Source organism: Salminus brasiliensis, chromosome 2 (assembly GCF_030463535.1).
Source record: "Salminus brasiliensis chromosome 2, fSalBra1.hap2, whole genome shotgun sequence".
NCBI lineage: Eukaryota > Metazoa > Chordata > Actinopteri > Characiformes > Bryconidae > Salminus > Salminus brasiliensis.
Genome location: NC_132879.1, coordinates 38,695,597 through 38,707,978, shown reverse-complemented (window position 1 = coordinate 38,707,978; position 12,382 = coordinate 38,695,597). Strand labels below are relative to the sequence as shown.

Here is a 12,382-nt window from a genome sequence, read left to right as displayed (position 1 = left end):
AATGATTTAATCAGGGGTGGCATCATAAAGCAGCCTGGGATTTGGATACACCAAATTCAAAGCGGTCCCTGCAGAGACTTTCTGAACACTTCCCCTGCCTGACTTAGGAGAATCCCTTTTGTTAAAACAAATGCATAACACAAACATCATTAATCTTACATAAGCATCAATTTTCGTTGCATTTCTGAAATTCATGATTGCATATGAGGTGTTTTATGTTACTTGCCATTCATTTTTTTCTTGCAATGCAGCAATAAATATCTTGAACGAAATAATCCAAGCTGATCTTCTGGCTGGTTGTTCAGAGGATAGGAAAAGGGCTATTTTGTGGAACCTACTCAATGTTTCTATGCTAATTAAGTGTCCAAACTCATACCTACCTCTACTTCTAATTTACCAACACTCTCCTCTCGCTACCCAACATGCATCGCTGCCTTTTCGTTAACTTTACGCGGACTTTTCTAAATGAATGCTCGCAGTGTTGATTTGCACATTACTTTGGTTAAAAAGCTTCACCTGTTGTGTAGTCCCCTTGTTTAGTGGTTTGAGAGGGTTTTAAGCATGATTTGGGAACACACCGTCAGTGAGGTCAGTAGCGCAGACCCTAAAGTCTTCAACTCCACGGAACGTGAAGTCAGCTTTGCGCAGAGGCAGTATCGTAGCCTATGAGGTTTATCCGAGGCGCGATTATTGCTAGTTGAAAACTTTACCCAATACCCCGCCGTAACGACTTGCAATATAGTCGGTACTGGCAATTTTTGACAGTCTCTACGGGGACTGACAAGTCTGGTTAAAAATAGGTTTGTTAGAGTGCTTTTTGGTTGGCGTCATTAGGGATGAAGTACATGCAATGCAGTGTTTTATATACTTTCGGACTGAAAATAGAAGCGAGGTCTTTGAGTCTAATAAGCATGCAACCACAAGGGGGGAATCTGTTGTTGACCAGTTCATAGCTTGATCCTGTACAGCTAAAATTTAATGAAATAAGACTTTTACAATAGCATTGCTTTTTAAGACTCATATACATCGACTTCCAGTAATATCGAAGTGCATCACTAGGATTATATTGTTTTTAAACATGACCTCGCGTTTGTTATTACTGGTTCGTTTCTAGGTCAAATGTACAAGATCAAAGCTGACTAGTAATGAAGTAAGGGTTAAGCAGCAAAATGTCACATTATGCTTTGTAACGAATTCTGTTAAGTGCCAAGCTGCTTAGCATTAGCACCAAACTTACTCATTCATCTTACTTTCTGTTTCTTCCCGCTCGGAGTCACGGTGGGACCGGAGCCTATCCAAAATTATTGCACGTATGGCAGGAGAACCCCCTTGACAGGGCACGAGTCACAGGGTTACTGGATCAGTCAACTGCTGGAATCATCGCAGATTTCCTAATGTTTTCTTTTTGACCCAATAATAAAATTCAGTTTCAGTTGGATCAGTTTGTTTGCTTTCATTTGTTCTTTTTTTTCGATTTAAATTCTCTTTACGGTTTCCCTCTGAATATTAAACCATCCATCTTCTCTGCGTTTTTTGTAGTTTACTGCAAGACAACCCTTTGTTATTTTTGCTCAATAGCGTGCAGGCTGCTGCTCTCTGTCGCTTTCTGTCCCGGGGGTGCGCGACCGCCTCTGTGATGACGTCACAGAGAAACCCGTCTATACCCAGGGTCAAGTCAGGCAAATACAACAAATGAGTCACATAAACACCGAGGTTTATAAGAAGGACTAGGAAACCACGAATTATCTACAGTGGGGTGTCCACGTGTAGAACCCGCTAAGCCATTACAGCGACATTTGTTTTGATTGGATGTGGAAAGCTGTTAAACTCAGTGTTCACTATAGAAAGTACAGCGACAGCTCTTTTGATTATCGGAACAAGCTTCTACGAAAACCTGTTACAGTCAGTGTTCACAATAGAAAGTATCCTAGCCTAAAACAGCGTATATAAAACTCCCGTGCTTAACCCTCAGAAAGTTTCACTGCGTCACATTTCAAAAGGATAAAACATAAGCAAAAAGAAACCTATGAAGCGGATCTGGGATTTGGGATCAGATATTGTCACCCAAAATACACATAAATAGGACTTATAAAATCCTAATCCCAGATCCGTAACTGCTGTCAACACGACATCTCCTAATTTTCGGCACCTATATGAACTGGTAATGTCAATTAATGGAGCACAAAGACCACGCCTGTTAAGGTATTGATTTGTTATTTTTTTTCATCGCTGGGTAACATAGCACAGTGATATAGATAATACGTCTAATTAAATGAACTGTTTCATTATTTCATTTACTAAAACTATTTTACTTCCAGGCCCAGGTGAACTCTCCACACAACTTAGAATTGAATAGTAAATAACAATCACAGATATGAACTCACCGACAAATGCATATGGGTATATTTTTTACACAAAACCATATTCTGTGGTTGCTCCTGGGCAGTCAACCCTGTCTCGCCTGCAGCTGGTCCAAAACACAGTGGCTAGGTTGGTACCAGAAAAAAGGAAGCATTTTCCACTCCTTTTTAAATTAGAGGTCCTCTGTTTACCAGTTTTAGCTACCGGATACAGTTGAATGATTTAATCAGGGGTGGCATCATAAAGCAGCCTGGGATTTGGATACACCAAATTCAAAGCGGTCCCTGCAGAGACTTTCTGAACACTTCCCCTGCCTGACTTAGGAGAATCCCTTTTGTTAAAACAAATGCATAACACAAACATCATTAATCTTACATAAGCATCAATTTTCGTTGCATTTCTGAAATTCATGATTGCATATGAGGTGTTTTATGTTACTTGCCATTCATTTTTTTTCTTGCAATGCAGCAATAAATATCTTGAACGAAATAATCCAAGCTGATCTTCTGGCTTGTTGTTCAGAGGATAGGAAAAGGGCTATTTTGTGGAACCTACTCAATGTTTCTATGCTAATTAACTGTCCAAACTCATACCTACCTCTACTTCTAATTTACCAACACTCTCCTCTCGCTACCCAACATGCATCGCTGCCTTTTCGTTAACTTTACGCGGACTTTTCTAAATGAATGCTCGCAGTGTTGATTTGCACATTACTTTGGTTAAAAAGCTTCACCTGTTGTGTAGTCCCCTTGTTTAGTGGTTTGAGAGGGTTTTAAGCATGATTTGGGAACACACCGTCAGTGAGGTCAGTAGCGCAGACCCTAAAGTCTTCAACTCCACGGAACGTGAAGTCAGCTTTGCGCAGTGGCAGTATCGTAGCCTATGAGGTTTATCCGAGGCGCGATTATTGCTAGTTGAAAACTTTACCCAATACCCCGCCGTAACGACTTGCAATATAGTCGGTACTGGCAATTTTTGACAGTCTCTACGGGGACTGACAAGTCTGGTTAAAAATAGGTTTGTTAGAGTGCTTTTTGGTTGGCGTCATTAGGGATGAAGTACATGCAATGCAGTGTTTTATATACTTTCGGACTTAAAATAGAAGCGAGGTCTTTGAGTCTAATAAGCACGCAACCACAAGGGGGGAATCTGTTGTTGACCAGTTCATAGCTTGATCCTGTACAGCTAAAACTTAATGAAATAAGACTTTTACAATAGCATTGCTTTTTAAGACTCATATACATCGACTTCCAGTAATATCGAAGTGCATCACTAGGATTATATTGTTTTTAAACATGACCTCGCGTTTGTTATTACTGGTTCGTTTCTAGGTCAAATGTACAAGATCAAAGCTGACTAGTAATGAAGTAAGGGTTAAGCAGCAAAATGTCACATTATGCTTTGTAACGAATTCTGTTAAGTGCCAAGCTGCTTAGCATTAGCACCAAACTTACTCATTCATCTTACTTTCTGTTTCTTCCCGCTCGGAGTCACGGTGGGACCGGAGCCTATCCAAAATTATTGCACGTATGGCAGGAGAACCCCCTTGACAGGGCACGAGTCACAGGGTTACTGGATCAGTCAACTGCTGGAATCATCGCAGATTTCCTAATGTTTTCTTTTTGACCCAATAATAAAATTCAGTTTCAGTTGGATCAGTTTGTTTGCTTTCATTTGTTCTTTTTTTTTCGATTTAAATTCTCTTTACGGTTTCCCTCTGAATATTAAACCATCCATCTTCTCTGCGTTTTTTGTAGTTTACTGCAAGACAACCCTTTGTTATTTTTGCTCAATAGCGTGCAGGCTGCTGCTCTCTGTCGCTTTCTGTCCCGGGGGTGCGCGACCGCCTCTGTGATGACGTCACAGAGAAACCCGTCTATACCCAGGGTCAAGTCAGGCAAATACAACAAATGAGTCACATAAACACCGAGGTTTATAAGAAGGACTAGGAAACCACGAATTATCTACAGTGGGGTGTCCACGTGTAGAACCCGCTAAGCCATTACAGCGACATTTGTTTTGATTGGATGTGGAAAGCTGTTAAACTCAGTGTTCACTATAGAAAGTACAGCGACAGCTCTTTTGATTATCGGAACAAGCTTCTGCGAAAACCTGTTACAGTCAGTGTTCACAATAGAAAGTATCCTAGCCTACAACAGCGTATATAAAACTCCCGTGCTTAACCCTCAGAAAGTTTCACTGCGTCACATTTCAAAAGGATAAAACATAAGCAAAAAGAAACCTATGAAGCGGATCTGGGATTTGGGATCAGATATTGTCACCCAAAATACACATAAATAGGACTTATAAAATCCTAATCCCAGATCCGTAACTGCTGTTAACACGACATCTCCTAATTTTCGGCACCTATATGAACTGGTAATGTCAATTAATGGAGCACAAAGACCACGCCTGTTAAGGTATTGATTTGTTATTTTTTTTCATCGCTGGTTAACATAGCACAGTAATATAGATAATACGTCTAATTAAATGAACTGTTTCATTATTTCATTTACTAAAACTATTTTACTTCCAGGCCCAGGTGAACTCTCCACACAACTTAGAATTGAATAGTAAATAACAATCACAGATATGAACTCACCGACAAATGCATATGGGTATATTTTTTACACAAAACCATATTCTGTGGTTGCTCCTGGGCAGTCAACCCTGTCTCGCCTGCAGCTGGTCCAAAACACAGTGGCTAGGTTGGTACCAGAAAAAAGGAAGCATTTTCCACTCCTTTTTAAATTAGAGGTCCTCTGTTTACCAGTTTTAGCTACCGGATACAGTTTAATGATTTAATCAGGGGTGGCATCATAAAGCAGCCTGGGATTTGGATACACCAAATTCAAAGCGGTCCCTGCAGAGACTTTCTGAACACTTCCCCTGCCTGACTTAGGAGAATCCCTTTTGTTAAAACAAATGCATAACACAAACATCATTAATCTTACATAAGCATCAATTTTCGTTGCATTTCTGAAATTCATGATTGCATATGAGGTGTTTTATGTTACTTGCCATTCATTTTTTTCTTGCAATGCAGCAATAAATATCTTGAACGAAATAATCCAAGCTGATCTTCTGGCTGGTTGTTCAGAGGATAGGAAAAGGGCTATTTTGTGGAACCTACTCAATGTTTCTATGCTAATTAAGTGTCCAAACTCATACCTACCTCTACTTCTAATTTACCAACACTCTCCTCTCGCTACCCAACATGCATCGCTGCCTTTTCGTTAACTTTACGCGGACTTTTCTAAATGAATGCTCGCAGTGTTGATTTGCACATTACTTTGGTTAAAAAGCTTCACCTGTTGTGTAGTCCCCTTGTTTAGTGGTTTGAGAGGGTTTTAAGCATGATTTGGGAACACACCGTCAGTGAGGTCAGTAGCGCAGACCCTAAAGTCTTCAACTCCACGGAACGTGAAGTCAGCTTTGCGCAGAGGCAGTATCGTAGCCTATGAGGTTTATCCGAGGCGCGATTATTGCTAGTTGAAAACTTTACCAAATACCCCGCCGTAACGACTTGCAATATAGTCGGTACTGGCAATTTTTGACAGTCTCTACGGGGACTGACAAGTCTGGTTAAAAATAGGTTTGTTAGAGTGCTTTTTGGTTGGCGTCATTAGGGATGAAGTACATGCAATGCAGTGTTTTATATACTTTCGGACTGAAAATAGAAGCGAGGTCTTTGAGTCTAATAAGCATGCAACCACAAGGGGGGAATCTGTTGTTGACCAGTTCATAGCTTGATCCTGTACAGCTAAAATTTAATGAAATAAGACTTTTACAATAGCATTGCTTTTTAAGACTCATATACATCGACTTCCAGTAATATCGAAGTGCATCACTAGGATTATATTGTTTTTAAACATGACCTCGCGTTTGTTATTACTGGTTCGTTTCTAGGTCAAATGTACAAGATCAAAGCTGACTAGTAATGAAGTAAGGGTTAAGCAGCAAAATGTCACATTATGCTTTGTAACGAATTCTGTTAAGTGCCAAGCTGCTTAGCATTAGCACCAAACTTACTCATTCATCTTACTTTCTGTTTCTTCCCGCTCGGAGTCACGGTGGGACCGGAGCCTATCCAAAATTATTGCACGTATGGCAGGAGAACCCCCTTGACAGGGCACGAGTCACAGGGTTACTGGATCAGTCAACTGCTGGAATCATCGCAGATTTCCTAATGTTTTCTTTTTGACCCAATAATAAAATTCAGTTTCAGTTGGATCAGTTTGTTTGCTTTCATTTGTTCTTTTTTTTTCGATTTAAATTCTCTTTACGGTTTCCCTCTGAATATTAAACCATCCATCTTCTCTGCGTTTTTTGTAGTTTACTGCAAGACAACCCTTTGTTATTTTTGCTCAATAGCGTGCAGGCTGCTGCTCTCTGTCGCTTTCTGTCCCGGGGGTGCGCGACCGCCTCTGTGATGACGTCACAGAGAAACCCGTCTATACCCAGGGTCAAGTCAGGCAAATACAACAAATGAGTCACATAAACACCGAGGTTTATAAGAAGGACTAGGAAACCACGAATTATCTACAGTGGGGTGTCCACGTGTAGAACCCGCTAAGCCATTACAGCGACATTTGTTTTGATTGGATGTGGAAAGCTGTTAAACTCAGTGTTCACTATAGAAAGTACAGCGACAGCTCTTTTGATTATCGGAACAAGCTTCTGCGAAAACCTGTTACAGTCAGTGTTCACAATAGAAAGTATCCTAGCCTACAACAGCGTATATAAAACTCCCGTGCTTAACCCTCAGAAAGTTTCACTGCGTCACATTTCAAAAGGATAAAACATAAGCAAAAAGAAACCTATGAAGCGGATCTGGGATTTGGGATCAGATATTGTCACCCAAAATACACATAAATAGGACTTATAAAATCCTAATCCCAGATCCGTAACTGCTGTTAACACGACATCTCCTAATTTTCGGCACCTATATGAACTGGTAATGTCAATTAATGGAGCACAAAGACCACGCCTGTTAAGGTATTGATTTGTTATTTTTTTTCATCGCTGGTTAACATAGCACAGTAATATAGATAATACGTCTAATTAAATGAACTGTTTCATTATTTCATTTACTAAAACTATTTTACTTCCAGGCCCAGGTGAACTCTCCACACAACTTAGAATTGAATAGTAAATAACAATCACAGATATGAACTCACCGACAAATGCATATGGGTATATTTTTTACACAAAACCATATTCTGTGGTTGCTCCTGGGCAGTCAACCCTGTCTCGCCTGCAGCTGGTCCAAAACACAGTGGCTAGGTTGGTACCAGAAAAAAGGAAGCATTTTCCACTCCTTTTTAAATTAGAGGTCCTCTGTTTACCAGTTTTACCTACCGGATACAGTTTAATGATTTAATCAGGGGTGGCATCATAAAGCAGCCTGGGATTTGGATACACCAAATTCAAAGCGGTCCCTGCAGAGACTTTCTGAACACTTCCCCTGCCTGACTTAGGAGAATCCCTTTTGTTAAAACAAATGCATAACACAAACATCATTAATCTTACATAAGCATCAATTTTCGTTGCATTTCTGAAATTCATGATTGCATATGAGGTGTTTTATGTTACTTGCCATTCATTTTTTTTCTTGCAATGCAGCAATAAATATCTTGAACGAAATAATCCAAGCTGATCTTCTGGCTGGTTGTTCAGAGGATAGGAAAAGGGCTATTTTGTGGAACCTACTCAATGTTTCTATGCTAATTAACTGTCCAAACTCATACCTACCTCTACTTCTAATTTACCAACACTCTCCTCTCGCTACCCAACATGCATCGCTGCCTTTTCGTTAACTTTACGCGGACTTTTCTAAATGAATGCTCGCAGTGTTGATTTGCACATTACTTTGGTTAAAAAGCTTCACCTGTTGTGTAGTCCCCTTGTTTAGTGGTTTGAGAGGGTTTTAAGCATGATTTGGGAACACACCGTCAGTGAGGTCAGTAGCGCAGACCCTAAAGTCTTCAACTCCACGGAACGTGAAGTCAGCTTTGCGCAGTGGCAGTATCGTAGCCTATGAGGTTTATCCGAGGCGCGATTATTGCTAGTTGAAAACTTTACCCAATACCCCGCCGTAACGACTTGCAATATAGTCGGTACTGGCAATTTTTGACAGTCTCTACGGGGACTGACAAGTCTGGTTAAAAATAGGTTTGTTAGAGTGCTTTTTGGTTGGCGTCATTAGGGATGAAGTACATGCAATGCAGTGTTTTATATACTTTCGGACTTAAAATAGAAGCGAGGTCTTTGAGTCTAATAAGCACGCAACCACAAGGGGGGAATCTGTTGTTGACCAGTTCATAGCTTGATCCTGTACAGCTAAAACTTAATGAAATAAGACTTTTACAATAGCATTGCTTTTTAAGACTCATATACATCGACTTCCAGTAATATCGAAGTGCATCACTAGGATTATATTGTTTTTAAACATGACCTCGCGTTTGTTATTACTGGTTCGTTTCTAGGTCAAATGTACAAGATCAAAGCTGACTAGTAATGAAGTAAGGGTTAAGCAGCAAAATGTCACATTATGCTTTGTAACGAATTCTGTTAAGTGCCAAGCTGCTTAGCATTAGCACCAAACTTACTCATTCATCTTACTTTCTGTTTCTTCCCGCTCGGAGTCACGGTGGGACCGGAGCCTATCCAAAATTATTGCACGTATGGCAGGAGAACCCCCTTGACAGGGCACGAGTCACAGGGTTACTGGATCAGTCAACTGCTGGAATCATCGCAGATTTCCTAATGTTTTCTTTTTGACCCAATAATAAAATTCAGTTTCAGTTGGATCAGTTTGTTTGCTTTCATTTGTTCTTTTTTTTCGATTTAAATTCTCTTTACGGTTTCCCTCTGAATATTAAACCATCCATCTTCTCTGCGTTTTTTGTAGTTTACTGCAAGACAACCCTTTGTTATTTTTGCTCAATAGCGTGCAGGCTGCTGCTCTCTGTCGCTTTCTGTCCCGGGGGTGCGCGACCGCCTCTGTGATGACGTCACAGAGAAACCCGTCTATACCCAGGGTCAAGTCAGGCAAATACAACAAATGAGTCACATAAACACCGAGGTTTATAAGAAGGACTAGGAAACCACGAATTATCTACAGTGGGGTGTCCACGTGTAGAACCCGCTAAGCCATTACAGCGACATTTGTTTTGATTGGATGTGGAAAGCTGTTAAACTCAGTGTTCACTATAGAAAGTACAGCGACAGCTCTTTTGATTATCGGAACAAGCTTCTGCGAAAACCTGTTACAGTCAGTGTTCACAATAGAAAGTATCCTAGCCTACAACAGCGTATATAAAACTCCCGTGCTTAACCCTCAGAAAGTTTCACTGCGTCACATTTCAAAAGGATAAAACATAAGCAAAAAGAAACCTATGAAGCGGATCTGGGATTTGGGATCAGATATTGTCACCCAAAATACACATAAATAGGACTTATAAAATCCTAATCCCAGATCCGTAACTGCTGTTAACACGACATCTCCTAATTTTCGGCACCTATATGAACTGGTAATGTCAATTAATGGAGCACAAAGACCACGCCTGTTAAGGTATTGATTTGTTATTTTTTTTCATCGCTGGTTAACATAGCACAGTAATATAGATAATACGTCTAATTAAATGAACTGTTTCATTATTTCATTTACTAAAACTATTTTACTTCCAGGCCCAGGTGAACTCTCCACACAACTTAGAATTGAATAGTAAATAACAATCACAGATATGAACTCACCGACAAATGCATATGGGTATATTTTTTACACAAAACCATATTCTGTGGTTGCTCCTGGGCAGTCAACCCTGTCTCGCCTGCAGCTGGTCCAAAACACAGTGGCTAGGTTGGTACCAGAAAAAAGGAAGCATTTTCCACTCCTTTTTAAATTAGAGGTCCTCTGTTTACCAGTTTTACCTACCGGATACAGTTTAATGATTTAATCAGGGGTGGCATCATAAAGCAGCCTGGGATTTGGATACACCAAATTCAAAGCGGTCCCTGCAGAGACTTTCTGAACACTTCCCCTGCCTGACTTAGGAGAATCCCTTTTGTTAAAACAAATGCATAACACAAACATCATTAATCTTACATAAGCATCAATTTTCGTTGCATTTCTGAAATTCATGATTGCATATGAGGTGTTTTATGTTACTTGCCATTCATTTTTTTTCTTGCAATGCAGCAATAAATATCTTGAACGAAATAATCCAAGCTGATCTTCTGGCTGGTTGTTCAGAGGATAGGAAAAGGGCTATTTTGTGGAACCTACTCAATGTTTCTATGCTAATTAACTGTCCAAACTCATACCTACCTCTACTTCTAATTTACCAACACTCTCCTCTCGCTACCCAACATGCATCGCTGCCTTTTCGTTAACTTTACGCGGACTTTTCTAAATGAATGCTCGCAGTGTTGATTTGCACATTACTTTGGTTAAAAAGCTTCACCTGTTGTGTAGTCCCCTTGTTTAGTGGTTTGAGAGGGTTTTAAGCATGATTTGGGAACACACCGTCAGTGAGGTCAGTAGCGCAGACCCTAAAGTCTTCAACTCCACGGAACGTGAAGTCAGCTTTGCGCAGTGGCAGTATCGTAGCCTATGAGGTTTATCCGAGGCGCGATTATTGCTAGTTGAAAACTTTACCCAATACCCCGCCGTAACGACTTGCAATATAGTCGGTACTGGCAATTTTTGACAGTCTCTACGGGGACTGACAAGTCTGGTTAAAAATAGGTTTGTTAGAGTGCTTTTTGGTTGGCGTCATTAGGGATGAAGTACATGCAATGCAGTGTTTTATATACTTTCGGACTTAAAATAGAAGCGAGGTCTTTGAGTCTAATAAGCACGCAACCACAAGGGGGGAATCTGTTGTTGACCAGTTCATAGCTTGATCCTGTACAGCTAAAACTTAATGAAATAAGACTTTTACAATAGCATTGCTTTTTAAGACTCATATACATCGACTTCCAGTAATATCGAAGTGCATCACTAGGATTATATTGTTTTTAAACATGACCTCGCGTTTGTTATTACTGGTTCGTTTCTAGGTCAAATGTACAAGATCAAAGCTGACTAGTAATGAAGTAAGGGTTAAGCAGCAAAATGTCACATTATGCTTTGTAACGAATTCTGTTAAGTGCCAAGCTGCTTAGCATTAGCACCAAACTTACTCATTCATCTTACTTTCTGTTTCTTCCCGCTCGGAGTCACGGTGGGACCGGAGCCTATCCAAAATTATTGCACGTATGGCAGGAGAACCCCCTTGACAGGGCACGAGTCACAGGGTTACTGGATCAGTCAACTGCTGGAATCATCGCAGATTTCCTAATGTTTTCTTTTTGACCCAATAATAAAATTCAGTTTCAGTTGGATCAGTTTGTTTGCTTTCATTTGTTCTTTTTTTTCGATTTAAATTCTCTTTACGGTTTCCCTCTGAATATTAAACCATCCATCTTCTCTGCGTTTTTTGTAGTTTACTGCAAGACAACCCTTTGTTATTTTTGCTCAATAGCGTGCAGGCTGCTGCTCTCTGTCGCTTTCTGTCCCGGGGGTGCGCGACCGCCTCTGTGATGACGTCACAGAGAAACCCGTCTATACCCAGGGTCAAGTCAGGCAAATACAACAAATGAGTCACATAAACACCGAGGTTTATAAGAAGGACTAGGAAACCACGAATTATCTACAGTGGGGTGTCCACGTGTAGAACCCGCTAAGCCATTACAGCGACATTTGTTTTGATTGGATGTGGAAAGCTGTTAAACTCAGTGTTCACTATAGAAAGTACAGCGACAGCTCTTTTGATTATCGGAACAAGCTTCTGCGAAAACCTGTTACAGTCAGTGTTCACAATAGAAAGTATCCTAGCCTACAACAGCGTATATAAAACTCCCGTGCTTAACCCTCAGAAAGTTTCACTGCGTCACATTTCAAAAGGATAAAACATAAGCAAAAAGAAACCTATGAAGCGGATCTGGGATTAGGGATTTAAGCCTATTTGTCACC

At 40.3% G+C, this 12,382-nt stretch overlaps 5 non-coding genes across 5 annotated transcripts; all 5 read left to right on the top strand.

Moving 5' to 3' along the window:
• The first annotated feature begins 636 nt into the window (after positions 1-636).
• On the top strand, positions 637-777 carry LOC140550398 (U4 spliceosomal RNA). Its single transcript, XR_011979102.1, has one exon. It is a non-coding gene; the product is annotated as a U4 spliceosomal RNA (small nuclear RNA).
• A 2,437-nt stretch (positions 778-3,214) lies between these two features.
• Positions 3,215-3,355, top strand: LOC140550518 (U4 spliceosomal RNA). The gene has a single exon (XR_011979213.1). It is a non-coding gene; the product is annotated as a U4 spliceosomal RNA (small nuclear RNA).
• Positions 3,356-5,792: 2,437 nt separating this feature from the next.
• Positions 5,793-5,933, top strand: LOC140550410 (U4 spliceosomal RNA). Its single transcript, XR_011979113.1, has one exon. It is a non-coding gene; the product is annotated as a U4 spliceosomal RNA (small nuclear RNA).
• A 2,438-nt stretch (positions 5,934-8,371) lies between these two features.
• On the top strand, positions 8,372-8,512 carry LOC140550517 (U4 spliceosomal RNA). The gene has a single exon (XR_011979212.1). It is a non-coding gene; the product is annotated as a U4 spliceosomal RNA (small nuclear RNA).
• A 2,437-nt stretch (positions 8,513-10,949) lies between these two features.
• LOC140550516 (U4 spliceosomal RNA) lies at positions 10,950-11,090 on the top strand. The gene has a single exon (XR_011979211.1). It is a non-coding gene; the product is annotated as a U4 spliceosomal RNA (small nuclear RNA).
• Positions 11,091-12,382: the final 1,292 nt, after the last annotated feature.